The sequence below is a fragment of the Chiloscyllium punctatum genome, chromosome 26, assembly GCF_047496795.1.
Source record: "Chiloscyllium punctatum isolate Juve2018m chromosome 26, sChiPun1.3, whole genome shotgun sequence".
Lineage (NCBI taxonomy): Eukaryota > Metazoa > Chordata > Chondrichthyes > Orectolobiformes > Hemiscylliidae > Chiloscyllium > Chiloscyllium punctatum.
In genome coordinates this window covers 50,499,846-50,520,775 of record NC_092764.1, presented here as the reverse complement: position 1 = coordinate 50,520,775, position 20,930 = coordinate 50,499,846, and the positions used below count along the sequence as shown (strand labels likewise).

General features: G+C 38.3%; 1 long non-coding RNA gene and 2 other non-coding genes across 3 annotated transcripts in view; 2 read left to right on the top strand and 1 right to left on the bottom strand.

Moving 5' to 3' along the window:
- LOC140453039 (uncharacterized) overlaps window positions 1-20,930 on the bottom strand; it is an 81,291-nt gene that overhangs the window by 19,497 nt on the left and 40,864 nt on the right. The gene's annotated exons all lie outside the window — the stretch shown is intronic.
- On the top strand, window positions 14,875-14,981 carry LOC140453250 (U6 spliceosomal RNA). Its single transcript, XR_011952327.1, has one exon. It is a non-coding gene; the product is annotated as a U6 spliceosomal RNA (small nuclear RNA).
- On the top strand, window positions 14,985-15,057 carry trnak-cuu (transfer RNA lysine (anticodon CUU)). The gene has a single exon. It is a non-coding gene; the product is annotated as a tRNA-Lys (tRNA).

Below are 20,930 nucleotides of genomic sequence, written 5' to 3'. Positions count from 1 at the left end.
CTGACATGCTCTCACTATCATTTAATATAGCATTGTGCAAATGTGTTAAATTAATCCTCCAGTTTTCTTTTTTTGCTGTTGAGGATATAATTCCCCAGAAGAACTAGCTGAAATTATGGAATCCCCTTATATTTCTATATGCTTGTCAGCCAAGCCGTCTCACAGTTTTCCAACAGGGCATGTGAAGGCATAGTGGAATTATCACTAGACTGTTAATCCAGATACCAAGGAATGTTCTGGGTACCCTGATTTGAATCCCACTGTGGCAGATGATGGAATTTGAATTCAGTTTTAAAAGATCATCTGAAATTAAGAGTCAAACAATGACCATGACACCATTTTCCCATCTAGGTCACTAATCATTTTTAGGGAAGGAAATATGCTGTCCTTAACTGGCCTGTCCATGTAGGCAACATGGTTGACTTGTAACTACCCTCAAGACAAGTAGTGTCAAAGAGACACAAAGTCATTCAGCATGGAAGTAGACCTTTCAGTCCAATGTACCCGCAACAACCAGAACCCCCAATCTGGTCCTTCATATTTGCTAGCATTTGGCCCACCTCGCTCTAAACCCTTCCGATTCACATACCCATCTAGATGCCTTTCAAATGTTGTAATTGCATCCACCTCCACCACTTTCTCTGGCAGCTTGTTCCATACATGCACCACCCTCTGCATGAAAAAGCTACCTCTCAGGTTCTTTTTAAATCTTTCCCAGCGATTGGTATTAAATGCTAGCCTAGCCCATAGATAGTTTTTAATAAGCAGTGCACTGTGGTTATTCATGCCTTAATTAGTTTGCTTTATTTCTGATAATTCAGGGGCAAATTAAATAAAGAGCTCCAGTATTAAAAGAATTAGAAACTTGTTGAATTACATAAACTACCAGAAATCAAATTTTTAAATTTTTAAACTTTAAATATTTACCATTTTTGTTTGTCACTGACACTGGAGAAGAAATGTTCCAAAATTTGTTGGAACAGGGTTTGTTGTGGCATGACTGTTAGGTTTTGAGCCTTAACCTTCATTATGAAAATTTATGATGGAGCAGATTACTGGAAGTACAAGCAGATAATAGTGTCCTGGTGTGGCCAGAGCAAAAGAGCATCTACAACCTTGGTGATGATGAGACTATATTAGTTTTTGCATAATAATTTTTTTAATCATCTAGGAGCCATTTACTATCTGCAGGAATGATAGACTAATGATTTCATTTCTGGACTAGAGAGATTGAATGGCATTACAGAAAGATAAAGTAAATCCAGGGAACAATTGGAAAGCACACAGTGGGTGGCTCATTGGTTAGCACTGTTACCTGACAGTGCCAGGCACGTGGGTTAAATTTTAGCCTGGGGCGACTGTCTGTATGAAGTTTACACGTTCTCTCTGTGTCTGTGTAGGTTACCTCCTACAGTCCAAAGATGGGGAGGGTAGGTGACTTGGCCATGCTAAATTATCCATAGTATCCAGGAATGTACAGGCTAGGTACATTAGCCATGGGTCACAGAGATGGGTGGGTCTAGGTAGGATGCTATTCAGAGGGTCAGTGTGAACTTGATAAGCCAAATGGCCTGCTTCCATGCTGTGGGTTTTCTATGATCTAGTATATGAGTTTTTAATGTAAGGAATATGGAATAGAAGAGGGAGAAAATGTTACATTTATTAAAGTACAAGACAGCTTTGGTGAGACCACTCATGATAACAGATTTCTCGTTATTACATTGTAATCAACCTGTAAGTGATTTCATCATCTTCTGTGCATCCCCTCATGACAGAAGAGTATAATGTGAGATGGGCATAAGTTTCCACAAAACTGACAGTTCTTGATAATGTTAGTACTTAAGGGTATTGTAAAGCTGATTGGCCCTTGTGGAGGTAAGCACAGAAATTTGGTTCAGCATGCTTCATTCCCCAAGGACAATCTACACCAAACTCACAATATATAACATGCCCAGATGTAACAAGGCCAGATGTAAGCTACAGTATTTTCCCAATGCATAAGTTTGTAAGGCTTTTAAGAAAAAATCTGCCTTTGTACAGTTTGTTCCCATCACATTATTGAAGTTTGCCAAGAGATAATTTCCCCATAGAATATTTGCCTGGGACTCTTCCATGGCCTGTTGAGTTTGCTGGAGGATGGCCTCCATGCTGTTGATTGGAGCACCCATAAAGTTCTTGACTGTGTTTGATCTGTCACTGGATTCTCATGATGGGCCTAAGGTGTCTTTGGTGGAAACATCTCAGAGCTTTGATATGATTGATAGCATATTCAGATTCAACACTAGGACCACACATGAAACACTGTGTATAGTTTTGGGCTCCTCACTGAAGGAAGATAATATTTGAATGAGTGCAACATGGTTTCACTAGATTGATTTCTGGGGTGAGAGTGTTAAGGATTGAATAGTACAGGCTTACTTTTACTGGAAATTAGCAAACTGAGAGGTTATACTGGGATGAATAGCTCACATCTCGTTCCCTGGAAGGAGAGGCAAAGGAAATTCACCAGGATGTTGCCTGGGATGGAATATTTCATCTATGAAGAGAAGCTGGATAAGCTTGGTTTGTTTTCTAGGGAGCAGAGAAGGTTGAGGGGGACTTGATAGAGGTGTATAGATTGTGAAGGGCATGGACAGAGTGAAACAAAAGCAATTGTTCCCCATTGTCCAAGTAAAATGCAGGAGGTTTGCAGGGGTTTTGAGGAAAACCTTTTTGATCCTGACTGTGGTGAGGCTCTGGAATGCACTGCCTGGGAGAGTAATTGAGGTGGGAATTCTCACAACTTTTAAGAATTATTGTGATGGACACTTGCAGTGTCATAACATTAGTGCTGGGAAGTGGAACTAGTGTAGCTGGTTGTTTATTTTGACTTTACAGACTTGATGGGTGAAAGGCCTCTTCGGTACTGTATGATTCATGGACATCTGCTCACCATATACAAAGTACAAGTAAAGAATGTCTTCCGTTTGGCTGAATGAGTGCAGCTTCAAGAAGCTTGGCTATTTTACTGGCTAAGCAGCCAATATGATATCTGTCAGCTTAACATGATATTCACTTCATCCACCACCAGCTTGTAATGACAGCACTGCGTACCATCTATAAGATGCACTACAGCAACTCAGAAAGACTTCTTTGACAGCACTTCCCAAATCCACAACTATGACCATCTGGAAGGACAAGGGCAGTAGACGTATTAGAACATCACCACCTGCAAGTTCCCTCCAAACCCTCCTGACTTAAAACAATATTGTCATTTGTCCATTGTCACTAGGTCAAAATTCTGGAACTGTATCCATACCAGCACTGTGTGTGTGTGTACATCACATGGACTGCAACATTTCAAGAAGCCAGCACATCACCAGCTTCCCAAGGCAATAACACTGACATTGCCAGTGACACTTGCATCCCAAGTAGAAGCTTTTAGAACAAAAACTAAAACTCTAATTGAAACACATTAAATTCTTGATGGTGCTTAACAGTTTAGAGTAGTGGGAGTGGGGGAAGCTGTACCCCTGGCTAGAGAGTCCAGAACCAGCTGTCTAAGTCTCAGCATAAGTGAATAACCATTGTAAGATATAGATGAGACAAAACTAATTGATTTAGAGGGTTGTGAATCTTTGGAATTCTCTAACACATAGGACTGTGGATGCTTAGCCACTAAGTGAATTCAAGACTGAAATTGACACATCTTTGAACACAGAGAAACAAGACATATTGGAGAAATGGCAGGAAGGTGAAATTGAAGTAGCAAACCATCCATGCTGTCAAATGGAAGAGGTTGCTCCTGTTTTTATGTTCTTGTGTGTCATTAAAAGGTAAACAATCAATAAAACTTTCTATGGCAAAACAATTTGCTTTAATAGTGCAAATACAGCAATTTCTTGAAACTCTCAAAGAGATTAATAATGAACTGAAACTTTTTCAGTGTTCAAGGGAAAATCATCCAATAATTTATGATGATTCATAACTCATGAAATATCTCTTCCTTATCTCAAATTGCTTGATACTTGTACACTTGCAATAGCACGCTTCAATGCAAATTCTGGGCCAATGTAGTTGGCCACGTCAACTCGAAATCAACTTCTCTGCTTTGTTATCTGTTGTTGGATTATTTATGATAGAGTTTTGTATCATTATTCTCAAGTCCTGTCATAGCAGTCTCACCTCTGAATCAAAAGGTTGTGAATAGCACGTGCTGTACCATTGCCATCGTTTAGATGAGGTATTGAAACAAAATCCTGTTTTTCTTTACTGTGGTGGATATAAATGATTTTATGGCATTATTTAAAGAAAAGCAATGGAGTTCTCCTGGTACTCTGGTCAACATCTATTCCTTAATAAATACCATAAAAGACTCTTAATTGGTCACTATTGAATTTGGGGCCTTGCTATGCACAAATTGACTGTTGCATTCATTTATGTTGTAACAGCGAGTGCACTTTGAAAGAAATTTGTTGCCTGTGGAATCCTCTGAAATGTGCTGAGAGCATGAAAGGTGCTATATAAATGTGAATTAATTATTTTATTGCAGTTGGTGCTGAAAACGCTGTTGGAAATGGTTTACTGGATAAAAGCATTGTTCTAAAATCTAAGCATGAAGTGGGAACGGAAGGACTGAGCCCAGGCTTTAGTTAAACCAACAATAATGAAATGTTCTTCTTTGAATTGCATGTATAGTTATGGGTTGGGTTTGAGAGATAACCTTTCAGGACCAGTTGTCAAAACAATGTTTGTAACTGTGTTTTTTTCCCTTTAGGTTCTTGCTGCCGAGGCATGGAATATTAATGACATTGTTTATTCTCTTTGATTTTTCAGCTGATGTTGTGCAGTCTATTGATGAGAGACTTTTTTTTGCAGCTACTGTACCATGTTTTGTATTTATTTGCATGTTTTTCGTTGATGTTAGGACATCTTGATGCATCTTCAGTGCAGGTACAAAGGAAAACATTGATGAAACGTGTTTTCGACAGTCAGTGTCACCTATTAAAAAAGTAGGACTGCGATACTGTTGTCAAGTGTGTCACTATCTTTTCCTGGAAGAGTATCCATATTCAGCAAATTTCCTCTTGGAATAACAGATCAAAACCCATAAAGTGGATCATTTATATGCCACTCCCCATTATAGAACAGCATGGAGACAGTTAATGAGAGGCATGGCAAAAGGAATATTTCCATGACTTTGTTCCCGTGCAGTCAGTGGCTGAAAGTGCTGTCTTGAGGGAATTATTTGAAAGAACAAAAGTGCTGTCTGAAATTTTTGTGCCACTGGTACTTCAGTCAACACAACAGCTTGCTGCAAAAAGAGTGTGCTACACATAGAGAGGCTTTTTATTGCTCTTTTTTAATCTTAGAAACCCAGCAGTGATGATAAAGGTATCTGTGACATTTGCAATTTTCTATGCACCAGCCCACTCCATTTTCTTCCTTAGTGCCACTTACATGGTACAGTAAGTCTGTACCATTGAGAATAATTACAGTCTGCATAAAATGAACAGTGTAATACGAACACAGCTTCCTGTAATTGCCTTTTCATTATTTGCTAACAGTGAGCTACTCAGTCATAAGGAAATAAAATTGCATAGTAATTGACTGACGATAGGAAGCTGAAACAAATTCCACAAATATGATAATTTTCACGTAGCCATAACTCTTACCCCCCTCCCCATTTTGAAGGAGTTTAAACCATTTATTCTGTAAAGTAAAACTACCATTGCCTGGATTGAAAGAAAATTGTAGTATTAACATTTGCATCTGTTTAGACTGGAACATCCCATTAGCTGTATTAGAAGTAGACCAAGGTTATTTTCCATTTTGTAACTGTAGCCTCTGACCTGAATTGGATTTTGAGCTTTGTTTGTTGCAGAAGCTATGTCATGGAAACCTGTTAGCTGTGGGCTAATTATTTTAACCTCTGTTTAGTTAACCTTAGGAAATGTAAGATACTTACATAGGGGAAGCTATGCTTTTAGCACAAACAGATTTTCTAAATTAAGTACACTGTCTTTGCCAGAAGCTTTATCATTTAGATTTGTAACAAACCCTACTTTTGTTCTTGGCTTGAGCTTTGCTAGATTACTGATCTGCTGATTAATAGATCATTATTCATATAGCTTGCAGCCTTCCTTTTTTATAATTATGATTGTGTATCATAATTATCTAATATAGCAAAACCCAAATCAAATTAGTATTTCACGAACCAGACTAACCTGATTGGTATGAATACCTGCGATACAACCCTACTAACATTTAACAGTAGAAGTCACTTATACTGCTTGAAGGATTTGTTTGTATTTTCTCGGTATGATGATTGCTATTCTGTAATTAGTTCCATAGGGACAGTACATGCTAACAGTTAAAGAATAATTACAGCCCATGAAATATTAAACTGCCTAATACAACCTTTTGTTGAGAATTCGCTGAGGATAATTTCATGCAACAAGTAATCCACAGTTTTCATTCTGTACCATGGGCATGCTTTTCATTCGCAAAGAAGGGAATTTTGGACAGAGGTAAGTAGTGTCTAAAATGATAATATTTCAAAACATCAAAGTGTATTCAAGGCCAATAGCTTTGTTTAAATCTATCCTCCTTTATTTTCATATGCAGTACATCTTGAAAGTCTACACAATGCATGTTGAGAATGAGCTGGAATGTAATTTTCTAATTTCACTTAACAAAATATAAATGAACCACTTCTGAGACTCTATTTCTAGAGTATTGTATATTTGTGCACTGTATGTTTTGATTATAATTTGGAATGTTTAACATCAAATCATTTTCAGAAAAAGATAGACCAAACCACATAAGGCAAATTATTGTTGACAGGGCATTTCATAACCTGCTACAATTGAGAGATTCTAAAATGGTTACATTTTAAAATATCTTAGAGTGTTAACAATAGCTTACTTTTGGTGAACATACGAACAATTAATACCATCATGTTTCAATTCTCCTGATCCTTATGGTTAGAATAATATTTTGAATTGTTCACTTCCTGGGAAACTGAGTGCTGAGAGTAAACCACTGATTTAAATATTTGTTTTGGCAATTATATTTGGTAACATATTTCAACACAGAAGAAGATAATTTATAATCCAGGTAGTCAATCATAAATCAGAGGTAATGGCAATCACTATGAATCAAAAGCCTCAGGAACTAAGAGACAGATCTAGTGCTGTTATTATAATCATTGTGTTTTCTATAGCCAATTTATTCTTTTCTTTTCAGCAGAAGGTTTCCAATCTCAAAGATAAAGAATAATGAATTGAAAACTATGGTAAAGACTTTATTCAATGTGAGGAGGATTTGATAACTTTAATTAACAAATTATGAAGGTCATCTACACTCAGAGGATAAAATCTTTACGGTTTGCCATTGAGAGATTTTTTTGTATCCTGACTGTGTAATTGCCAATTGGAACTTTTTAAACATAATAATGGGAATAGTTATTATACAGTAAATGCATTTAAACTCTGCAATAGATTAAATCAGTTTCCTGTTCACATAGAATTCCTATGATCCTTTAAATATAAAAATGTAAGACCAAGAACAGCCAAAATGGCATGAATGGGCTCCTTCACCACTTAATTGTTCTAGAATTCATATAGAGATTATAGCTATCTCTAAGGTCTCTCTAGCAGCCATATCATTTAACTCCAAAGTCAGTTATGATCTACAATAAAACATGCTGCATTTTTTAACTGAATTTGTTGTGATATTCAAAATTTTAAAATATGAACTACAATCTAAGATCGCATATTGCTTTTAATTTAATTTATTATTTCACTAACTGCATTTACCATTTGAAATAAATACAATTAATGCCTGTGTTAAAGCACCAAGTAGAGAAATACCATATCAATGTGTGAAGTATTTGTTCATTAATATCATCAGTTGTAACTTTTAGGCTTCAGTTACATGAGAATAGGGGTGGTGGGGGTGGAGGGGGGGGGGGGGGCGGGGGCGGGGTGATACAGTGCATTTTCTCCATGAAGAAGAGTTGCAACTTTAAAACAATGTTAAAACTTATCTATTTTTCAATGTAAATAAAAGGAAAATACAGAGTAAAACTGATTTCATACCCACTAAACACCAAGAGGGAGCATTAATTCCTCTTTTTGTCACTACTAAAAACAAATCAAACTATGAAACAGAGCTAGAGAAGTAGACAGAGATAGAGTGACTAGGGGCAGGGACAGAAGCAAGCAGTGTGGAATTTCATGTCACTGTCAGCACACTGGTTTTGCAGCTTTATCCCTCTGCCAGGTCATTTTCACAGAAGGAAAAAGTGGTTGATGAGGTAGTGCAATAGAAGTTAAGCCTCACTATTCCCAGAGTCATTACAAAAAGAAGACAGAGGGTGGTGGTTGATGGGAAATGTTCATCTTGGAGTTCAGTTACAAGGATCTGTTTTGGGTCCATTGCTGTTTGTCATTTTTATAAATGACCTAGATGAGGGCATAGAAGGATGAGTTAGAAATTTTGTGGATGACACTAAGGTTGGTACAATTGTGAACAGTGCTGAAGGATGTTGTAGGTGGCAGAGGAACATAGATAAGCTGCAGAGTTGGGCTGAGAGGTGACAAATGGAGCTTAATGCAGAAAAGTGTGAGCTGATTCACTTTGGAAGGAGTAAGAGGAATGCAGAATACTGGGCGAATGAAGATTCTTGGTAATGTAGATGAGCAGAGAGATCTCAGTGTCCATGTACCTAGATTCCTCAAAGTTGCCACCCAGGTTGATGGGGCAGTTGAGAAGGCATACAGTGTGTTAGTTTTTATTATTAGAGGGATCGAGTATTGGAACCATGAGATTATGCTGCAGCTGTACATAACTCTGGTGCAGCCACATTTGGCGTATTATGTGCAGTTCCAGTCATCACATTATAGGAAGGATGTGGAAGCTTTGGAAAGGGTTCAGAGGAGCTTTATTAGGATGTTGCCTGATATGGAGGGAAAGTCTTACGAGGCTGAAGGACTTGAGGCTGTTTTCGTTAGGAAGAATTAGGTTGAGAGGTGACTTAATTGAGACACTTAGGATAATCAGAGGGTTAGATCAGGTGGACAATGAGAGCCTTTTTACTAGGATGGTGATGGCTAGCACAAGGGGGCAAAGCTACAAATTAAGGGGTGATGGATATAGGGCAGATGTCAAAGGAGTTACTTTACTCAGAGTATTAGGGGCATGGAACGCACTGCCTGCAACAGTTGGGACTTGATGGGCCAAATGGCCTGTTTCCACACAGTAAGGATTCTATGATGTTCAAATGGTTTTAGTTAATCAGAAGAATGGCTTTTTATAGCACATTGTGGCTGCAAGACTAACCCTTCTTCCAATAATTTTGCCAAATCTGCAAGAACTACTTATAAAATATTGCTACTTGAGAACAAAAATAATTTGATTAAAGTAAGCATATAAAGAATAAATAAGAAATTTGTATCAATGCGGAGAACCACACCTGGTATCTATATGTTCTAAAATGATTTACTTTGAAGCTTTACTTTTAATTGTATTCACAGCTATAAATGTATGAGTTTATAATTCCAGCAATAAATATATATTAGGAAAACAGATCTTTATGGCAGAAACTAATTATCAAGCTGTTCAATGTTTGCAGATAGCCAATTGAAACATCCAAATTGGTGCTAAATATGGAGACTTCTCCACCTTCCTTACTTCCTCTGATAATCTCCCGGAATCCATCGTTGAGCCAATTCCCACATTCCAACCCAAGTTCTAGCAAATCCAGGTTCTCTCTCATTGCTGCTGCTGAATCAAAGGATGACCTTTATCCCTCTACTGCCAGGTTTTAGAATTTGCATCTCAATGCTACCAATTATCAGAACTGTTATAACGGAAATATATTGATCCAAACTGCACTGAAGCACAGCTAAATGCCTTGATTGACAATGCCTATCCCAACCTAGTAATAGTCAAGACCCTAAGTTTACAGTTTACATCAGAAAATGAACAATCAGAGACTTGAATTCCTAAAACACAGTAGATTGCACAAAATACCTAAATTTGTTCTTTTTATTTGTTCTTCAGATGTGAGCAGTGCTGTCCTTGAGAAGAAACTAATGAGTGCATTCACAGGCTCATACAGTCCATGTGACGTGGATAGGAAGGGAGGATGGAGTTCTAGGACTTTTACACAGTGATAGTGAGGTTAAAAATTCTAAAAAATAGTTTCAAGTGAGGAAAATGTGCATATATATTTCTTGTACACACTACTCCCATAGTGTGCTGATGATCATGCAACTGAAAGTTGAAAATGGCAGATGGGGTGTTAGTCAAGCAAGCTGTTTTGTCCTAAAAGGAGTTGAAGTTGTTCAAGCTGCATTCTTCCAGACAAGAATTTCGTCAGGTTCTTGACGTGTGCCTTGTAGAAATTGGGCAGGTTTTGGGAAGTTATGCGCACAACTTCTGACTTATGATTATAGCGACAGTATTTTCATGGCTGGTTCAATTAGGTTTCTGGTCAATGGTAACCTTATGGATGTTGATAGAAGGGGATACCAAAGATGATAATGCCATTGAATGGACTTACCAGGTACAGACATAGAGGAGCCACATTCTTTAGCTGAGGACGATGGGAGGATACACCAGAATGGAAAGATCTGCATGTTGGAGTTTCAGTATAAGATGGAGAGATGCATGAGGAAGGATCATAAAATACTCTGAATAGGCTTCAGCAAGAACAATACCCTTTACAACCAATCAACGCACCCAGATAATTCCTTCATTTCCACCTGAAATCAAATCACCAACGAATGCAGCCAAGTTTGTCCATCTTTGCTATTCAATGACTGAGATGAGGGGCAAGGATAGAGCAGACAAGAAGGAACTTTTCTACTTGCTGGATCAATGCAAGGGGCATAAGTTTTAAGGTAAGGCGCAGGAGATTTAGAGCGGCTGTAAGGAAAAGATTTTTCACTCAGAGCATTCTGGGAATCTAGAACTCACTGCCTGAACAGGTGATAGAAGTAGAAACCCTCATAATGTTGAAGTAATATTTAAACATAAACTAGCAATGCCATGGCGAAAGTGAGGACTGCAGATGTTGGAAATCAGAGTCGAGAGTGTAGTGCTAGAAAAACACAGCAGGTCAGACAGCATCCAAGGAGCAGGAGAATCAATGTTTTGGGCATAAGCCCTTCATCAGTACTAACAATGCATTGGCATACAAGACTATGGGCCAAGTGCTGGGACATAGGATTAGTATGGTTAAGTACTCATTTTTTACTGATGCAGAATCAGTGGGACAATGGGTGCTGTAGACCTCTGATTCTATGAGTCGATGTTGGTACAGTGTACTTGCTGGAGTATCATTGATCAGGCAAATGATTACTTTGCATACCACATGAATAAACAAGGCAATTTAATTTAAAAAATGCAATCTAACATTGGAGCATACCAGCTTTGTGCAACCACTACTGGTCACAATGATGTGGCATGATCCTATCTTTTCATGTTCTTTCTATGAAAAAATGAGACACAACTCTAAACACAAAGGCAGAACATTTTTCAACTGGATAGACATGTAATCTCTGTTTCATGCATTATTCCTCTGACTAACAATGAGATTTTCTGGGTTACATCAGCACTCCCACTTTTTTGCCACTTGGACCACAATGGAAGTATGAGCCTGCAAGTTCTGCCCATGGGCATCCAGGCCTCATGATGCATCTGCTACTGAGCCTTAAACTGGATTCCACTGCTTGCCAGCTCTATCATCTCACTGAAAAACACTGGTTGTTATTCAATTAAAACTATGATCTGTCACCACCATTCAACTGGTATGTAATAAATGATTAAGCCTTTCCATACATTGTGCCTTAATGGACCCCGCAACTGCTAACTTTCACTACAGTCTTTATCCAGTTTCTTTGGTCAGATGAGAAAATCTCCTGATGTCATTGATGGGGAAGAAAACCTTCTGCTTCCCCAAACACCTCGAGAGAACCTGCAGGAAGGCAATATGAATGACAAGACTATGCATTTTCTGCTTGAATAGGAAGATCAGAGTGATGCCGGGGAGGGGTCGCTGGTAAAGAGAAAGGCTGTGAGTTCCTTCTGATGTCGTTGGCCTCAGGAATGTTGAACTTGGTGATTTCCTGGAGTTCATATCAGTCTCTGCCACAACAATGCTTCTGACTTGTGGGCACTGCAGGCATGTCCAGGTGCTGCTCTACAATGGTACCTGGATCTCTAAAGCTGTCTAGGAGAAAGTGAGGACTGCAGTTGCTGGAGTACCAGAGTTGAAAAATGTGGTGTTGGAAAAACACAGCAGGCCAAGCAACATCCAAGGAGCAGGAGAATCGATGTTTCGGGCATAAGCTGAAGAAGGGCTTATGCCCGAAACGTCGATTCTCCTGCTCTCCAAAGCTGTCACCTAACAACATGTTCAGCAACTTCTTGCTGGCCACTGTTGCATCATTGATCGGTTCACACATCTCCACATGTATTTTATTGCTACCGTTTGAAATTCTGAAATGGACCCAAAAATGGCTGGGGCCAAGCCAGGACAACCAAGTCACAGTGGTTTTTCTCTCCAGATGCAGCGTGACCTGCTGAATATTTCCAACATTTTCTGTCAGAGGAATGCTGCTTGATACATCTTCCAATGTTAGATTGCATTATTTGTTTGATTAAATTGCCTTGTTTACATTGTTTATGTGGTATGCAAAGTAATCATTTGCATGATCAATGATACTCCAGCAACTATTGTCATATCTCAGGCAACTGCACTTTTGCTCTTGTAAGACAAAGCTCTTGTTTCCTGGCACTCTGTAAATGTGCATCAAACCCAAACAGATTGCACACAGAGTGTTCTGAATTCCCAAAAGTTCATGTAGAATTAATCATATATGCAATATTTCAATGTGAAAACTTTACCTATACTGTCTTTTGCAAATGGAACTTATGCCAAAAAAGGCAATCAAAATACATTTGGACAGTTTGAATTGAATTATTGGTGTGCATAATTCCACAGTAAAACTTCTCATATAACAGCATTAATTGATAATTTACGGTAGAATGGCTGGTATGGAAAATAAAATGCCATTTTAGTACATTAAGGAGTGTTCTTTAGGAGTTGTGCTGAAGCATCAGTAATTTGAAAGAGCACGGAGAGTGTTTTTTGCTTGAACTTATGACATATCTCACCAGAACTTCATTCTGATGCTGAGCACGGGAAAATAATTGTTCCTCTCTAGTACTTTCTCAGGATGATGAACACAATATTCATTATTCAAGATGATATATACAAAGTATATGGAAGGAGAGGTGTAGGCTTTAGAATTTACGGAACAAAAATAGGCCATTTTGTCTCTCTGCACTTTTCTTTCCTCCACGTGAACCATTTAGTTGAGTACCACACTTCTGCTCTTACTTTGCAATCCCACTAATATACTTCTTTTTCAAGAAATAGTGTACTATATTTTAAATTATTGATGGAATGCTTCATTAGTTTACACCTTAAGAATAAAATTGTCTTCAAAATACTTATTATGATCACTTTAATGCATGTTTTGTAGTTATTGTTTGATATTAACAGTAATGTTGAAGGATGCTTGATTTGATTTTAACTGAACAATCCAGACTTATTACAGGCATGCAAATAATAAGATGATATCAGAACCACTTGTCTATGTATAGTGCAGAAAAATGTTAATACCTTTTCATTGCGACTGGTGGTGTTATGCTACATTTCATTTTAATAATGTCATGTCATTGAGGTATGAATACTCAATGAACACTATTGTAAGTTTGCTATGTAAATTCTTTATTTGATTTAGAATGACTACAAAACAAATGTTAAATTAGTTTATAGTTTAATCTATATGGAGACATTCTGGCCATATGTGAATATTGCACAAGTTTAAATCAACTCTTCTTCAGTTAGGTTTTTTATTAATGGTAACAAAGCAAGGATTTTGTGAACCTTATCTGATCACTGTCTTAGCAAACCTTGTTGTAAGTGCATGTGTCAGATGAAAACAGGATTAAACTTTATCATGAAGGCCCCTGTGGTAAAATAGCCTGCCAACATTCACTGTTCAGGCTCTCACATGAATAAATGGCAGTATTTACAAAAGGATGAAGACTACCTGTGGAACTGCATCCCAGCAGGGTATCAGTACTTTCAGGAGAGGAGGAGAAGGGAGAGAATTAGCAAGAGATAAAAAGAACTTTGTTGAACTTTGTTCTTTTTAAGGGAAAAAAGGTGTTCATATCTATTTGAATAAAATGGCATTGAACTTAAAGCATTTCTTTGATTATCTGCAGAACAACCACAAAACAAAACTGAAAAAGTATGACACCTGGTGGGATCTGAACTGTGATGCACAATTGCTGAGAAATGAAATGAGATTGCTTGTGAATTCAGTTGTTGCAGCTGTGTCTTTAAAGGTAACTGTTCCAAACTTTTCTGATTAATGTTTACAATAATTGCATAAATGCTAGAATTAAAAGCAAAAATACACAATTCTGATCAGGAATGTTTTGGAAAATGCAGTACGAGCAGAGACTATGCAAATCATATTACACTGCCTCTGAAATATCTTAGGTCACAATCCTGACTGTTATCCTGGAATTATGCCTGATGGCATTCTCCAAAAGTAGAATCTCTACCAGACTTTGGGGATCAGTGGGAGGATACTTCATTATATAGGGTAGGGAGCAGTTTGGATTATTCCTGCCCATAACCAAGAAATGCAAACCAATACATGCCTAAGGGTAGTTGACTGCCAGAATTGCTCATGTTTTCCCCTTATCAGTGGTATATTTTCCTACTGGGCATGGTGACCACTAAGATGTTTGAAGAAAAAAGATTGAAATTCATTTTGGTGAAGAGCATGTGGCATCCGGATCTTGCTCGCTCCGGCAACACATATACTAAAATTGGAACGATTCCGAGAAGATTAGCATGGCCCCTGCGCAAGGATGACACACAAATCCGTGAAGCGTTTCATATTTTTAAAGCACGGCTAGCTCAGTCAGTAGAGCATGAGACTCTTAATCTAAAGGTTGTGGGTTCAAGCCCCACGTTGGGCGCTGTGTTCCACTTTGAAGTTCTAAATTGGAGAAAGGCCAATTTTGACAGTATTAGGCAAGAAGTTTCGAAAGCTGATTGAAGGCAGATGTTCGCAGGTAAAGGGACTGCTGGAAAATGGGAAGCCTTCAGAAATCCAGAGAAAGTATATTCCTGTCAGGGTGAAAGGGAAGGCTGGTAGGTATAGGGAATGCTGGATGACTAAAGAAATTGAGGGTTTGATTAAGAAAAAGAAGGAAGCATATGTCAGGTATAGACAGGATAGATCGAGTGAATCCTTAGAAGAGTATAAAGAAAGTAGAAGTATACTTAAGAGGGAAATCAGGAGGGCAAAACGGGGACATGAGATAGCATTGACAAATAGAATTAAGGAGAATCCAAAGGGTTTTTACAAATATATTAAGGACAAAAGGGTAACTAGGGAGAGAATAGGGCCCCTCAAAGATCAGCAAGGTGGCCTTTGTGTGGAGCCACAGAAAATGGGTGAGATACTAAATGAATACTTTGCATCAGTATTTACTGTGGAAAAGGATATGGAAGATTTAGACTGTAGGGAAATAGATGGTGACATTTTGCAAAATGTCCAGATTACAGAGGAGGAAGCGCTGGGTGCCTTGAAATGGTTAAAGGTGGATAAATCCCCAGGACCTGATCAGGTGTACCCGAGAACTCTGTGGAAAGCTAGAGAAGTGATTGCTGGGCCTGTCGCTGAGATATTTGTATCATCGATAGTCACATGTGAGGTGCTGGAAGAAGGGCAGTAAAGACAAGCCAGGGAACTATAGACCGGTGAGCTTAACATCGATGGTGGGCAAGTTGTTGGAGGGAATCCTGAGGGACAGGATGTGTATGTATTTGGAAAGGCAAGGACTGATTCGGGATAGTCATTATGGCTTTGTGTGTGGGAAATCATGTCTCACAAACTTGATTGAATTTTTTGAAGAAGTAACAAAGAAGATTGATGAGGGCAGAGTGGTAGATGTGATCTATATGGACTTCAGTAAGGTGTTCGACAAGGTTCCCCATGGGAGACTGATTAGCAAGGTTAGATCTCATCGAATACAGGGAGAACTAGCCATTTGGATACAGAACTGGCTCAAAGGTAGAAGACAGAGGGTGGTGATGGAGGGTTGTTTTTCAGACTGGAGGACTGTGACCAGTGGAGTGCCACAAAGATCGGTGCTGGGCCCTCTACTTTTTGTCATTTGCATAAACGATTTGGATGCGAGCATAAGAGGTATAGTTAGTAAGTTTGCAGATGACACCAAAATTGGAGGAGTAGTGGACAGTGAAGAGGGTTACCTCAGATTACAGCAGGATCTGGACCAGATGGACCAATGGGCTAAGTAGTGGCAGATGGAGTTTAATTCAGATAAATGCGAGGTGCTGCATTTTGGGAAAGCAAATCTTAGCAGGACTTATACACTTAATGGTAAGGTCCTAGGGAGTGTTGCTGAACAAAGAGACCTTGGAGTGCAGGATCATAGCTCCTTGAAAGTGGCATCGCAGGTAGATAGGATAGTGAAGAAGGCGTTTGGTATGCTTTTCTTTATTGGTCAGAGTGTTGAATACAGGAGTTGGGAGGTCATGTTGCGGCTGTACAGGACATTGGTTAGGCCACTGTTGGAATATTGCATGCAGTTCTGGTTTCCATTGTATCGGAAGGATATTGTGAAACTTGAAAGGGTTCAGAAAAGATTTACAAGGATGTTGGCAGGGTTGGAGGATCTGAGTTACAGGGAGAGGCTGAACAGGTTGGGGCTGTTTTCCCTGGAGCATCGGAGGCTGAGGGGTGACTTTATAGAGGTTTACAAAATTATGAGGGGCATAGATAGGATAAGTAGACAAAGTCTTTTCCCTGGGGTCAGGGAGTCCAGAACTAGAGGGCATAGGTTTAGGGTGAGAGGGGAAAGATATAAAAGAGACCTACGGGGCAACCTTTTCACGCAGAGGGTGGTACATGTATGGAATGAGCTGCCAGAGGATGTAGTGGAGGCTGATACAATTACAACATATGAATAGGGAGGGTTTGGAGGTATATATGGGCCGGGTGCTGGCAGGTGGGACTAGATTGGGTTGGGATATCTGGTCGGCATGGACGGGTTGGATCGAAGGGTCTGTTTCCATGTTGTACATCTCTATGACTCTATATTCATTATGAGCCAATGTTTCTCAATCAGTGTATTAGCTGCCACACAGACATCAGGTCCTCCAAGAGTGTGACGGTGGAGTTTCTGAATTAAGAAGTCCCTTATACAAAGTCGTTAGGCACCTAATGGACATTGCAGAGACCTGATACATCCAAATGTAATTGTCAAAAATGTGAATTCAAACAACTGAACACCAAGCTGTTTGTTTTGTCCCATGTAGTTTTTAGTTTTTATTGGATGTATGCAGGACACTTCACATTTCTCCATTTTTACATCACTTGTGGGTAGTTTTGTTGCTCAAATATATTTCTCTGAATATTTATTTCTGTGTTAATGCATTGATTATACATAAGTGTAATTGCAGTTGTGTCACCATATCATTTAAACTTTAGAAAACCTTATTTGTAATTTCTTTCTACCTCCAATATCAGCTGCTAAGACTCTTCAGGCAGAAAGGCGATTCAGACATAAGCCACTGCTTATCATTGTTACAAGGGTTTAAGTGACGTTCTCTAATAATTTGCTTTTGCAACAATGAAGTAAGAAATTGCAGTGATGATTTTGCAATTAGTTGATTGATATCAAAACCCAATCATCTTCAAAACTTGTGTCAACGATGATAAATGATTTGTGGTATTCTATTGCTTGATTTAACTTATTTCCTGGTTATTTAGTCAATTCCTTCCAAGCAACCTACTTAACTTATATATATAATATATGCACACACACATATCTAAAATATATATATATATATATATACATGCAAGTGACATTTAATGCAAAACTCTCATTTCGTGCAGCTGGTGGTACAATTTGCTTTGGAATTGAACTGGAATAAACCAGTCATCTAAATCACTGCCCATCACCTAGAAATATATTTGAATTAATTTCACGGATGGTTGCTGAATACTGGCACCAAATGTTCCATTCCCCAGCCCCTACGAAAAGGAGTAGAAAAAAATGAAAGCTTCTTTCTCACCTTGCCACTGCTGCAGTTTTTCTGAGTTTTTCTCCTTTGTGTGCTTGACATGCAACTCTGCCTCATTTAGTCTCTTTTTCCATGTCATTGAACTTCCATATTGGTTCTACTACATTTTATTTTTTATTTGTCTCTCTTTACTGGGCATCTCATTTACCTAAGTTGTCACAGTAGATTGCTAGGTCCCTGTTTCAGACATCTATCCTATTGAGCTCATCAGCTCAATACCTCCAAAATATAATCAAGGGGCCAGGGAAGAGTTTTAAAAAGAGGCTGCTTAAACACTCAGAAGAAACTCCAGTCAGGAATTTCTAATTTCTCTTCCATCTAACGTGGAATGAATTTCTTATAAGTTAGTCTCCCATAGCACTGTTAACGTATAAAAATAAAATGTGCCACTTTCTCTTCGTGTTATCTCTGTTCTCATCAGTAGTGCTTGTTTGTAATTTCACCTGTTACTTAATTTGCTATTAAAGTCCTCAATTCTGGTTTAATGTGCTGCATCCTACATCATTGTCTGAAAATGTACTGGGCACCAACATAGTGTATCAAGGTAAAAGAGTCTGAAATGATTAATAGTGAGGAGTGGTGTCATCGGGGTCTTCCTCACAGTCTCTGTAACGATTGTAACGATGTTTATTACATCAGTGTAACTTGTATAAAGCTACTATGTTTAAGATTGGATCCTCTTCTCATTCAACTACCAAAGCTCATTCATTATGATGAGCATTGGTGATAATTCATTTTACAATGCAAGACATGTTACTCCCAGTGTTGGCTGAATACTTTTGTCCCAGTGTGGGAAGTATGAAGCGACTAGGTCATTCTTGATCTCACGTATAGTATCAAGACAAATTTGAAAAGGAGCAGTTAACAATAAGCATACAGAAAATAAGTGAATGTTAGATTAAAAGAGTGTAATGAAGAACAGACAAAAATGATAGATTTTTTTTAAAATACAAGATCAATAGTTGAACTCTTGCAGAGAATTGGGTCCCATATGCAAGGGCTGACTGCAAGATTTTAAAATACAACAGAATCTGTGCACAAGAGAAAAACACAGATCAGATTAGATCTCAGAAAAGTAAGAGTCATTTGAATGGGCAACACCACACAGACAATTACATATGTTTGATGATTTTAGGGCAATTCATTAACTTTTATGATTTTGCTGTGGATGTCTGGAAGTTGAGTGTTCAACATATAGTTATTGTAGACTTCTTAGAGAATTACCAAGGAATAGCATTGATGAAAGCTTGACAACAGGTTCCCACCGTCTGAACTATAATTTCATGTTGCAAATGAAATTCAGAAATGATTCTGAGTTGGTTGGACTCTTGCCTCTGTAATAGAAGATGGCGGGTTCAAGTTTCCACCTCGGAGTTGAGCACAAAATCAAGGCTGACTCTACTCTGCAGGGGTGAGAGATTGCTGCACTATCAAAGGTATCATCTTTCAAATGAGATCTTAAACTGAAGTCCCATCTTCCCTCTCAGGTGGATTTCGAAGATGCCATAGAGTTATGTGAACAGGAACATGGCACTTCTCCCTGTCAACCTGGCCTATCTCTCAATCAACAACATGAATGCTGATTGTCTTTTGTTGCATATCGCATTGCCATTGTGTGAGCTTGTTATGCACAACTGGATGCTGCATTTCATAAATTACGACTATAATTACACTTCAGAAGTACTTCATTGATTGTAAAGTAGCTCGGGAAGTCCAGTGTTCATGCAAGACACAATATGAATGCAAATCTTTCTTTCTAAAACAAAAATTGAAACCAGTTTTGAAAATTAAATGAACTTAGTGATGATATTGCAGTCATTAAAATTGTCACTTTACTGTGCAATCTTGGTAATCTATCTTCGAATTAATGTAGGCAAATTATTTTCTTTGAGTCATTGACAATATATGATGTGTTTCCATTTTCTTGCACAGAAAGATTAATTGTGCTTCCCTACATAGTTAAAGTGTGGCATGTTATATGCAAGAGCTTTCATCATGCGTGGAATTTTCATACAAATAAACAAAAATCCGGCATTCTCCATCAAGCAGATTGTAGTGTTGGAGAAACTCGCACAAAATTCCACAACTGGAGTCTCATAAAAATGTGAGATTTAGCGTACATGACATGGAAAATGTGAAGTATCACATTGGCCACGAACATGTTGAATGCTGCAGAGATTTTCTTTTGCCTCAAAACATGGGTGCAGTAGCCATAAGTGAATATATTCTGATGGAACTGAAGGAAAATAATCAGGCACCCTGAATCACATAGGGAATAATACAAGTATGACTAATAACAGATTTTAGTGCAGATTGTCAGCAGTGCGTGATAACATCCAAGCTCACCTGGAAGATAGTAATTGAGATATTTTGCCTGATATAACCACAAGTATAAACACAATTGTCCCTGAAGTGGCAGGGATCATGAAAGCCATTCAACTGCTCTGAATTTTATGACATAGCATTAACAAACATGTCAAAAATTTATGCAGTTAAATTGTCTTTTTAGCTAATTTTTAAAAAAGACAGCTATTACAAAACCAATGTGAATGATTGATTGCTCTTTTTGTTGCTTCTAGCCAAATTTCATTCTCCTAGCTTGCCTGTGTGAAATCCAAGTATCCCTATGGTTTCAGTATTATTTTGTTAAAATAGTCAAAAAAAATGCTTAATTCCCTTTGTATTGCAGTCCTTATGCATCCTTTTTTATTTATAACCCCTTGTTAACTTCTTGTTT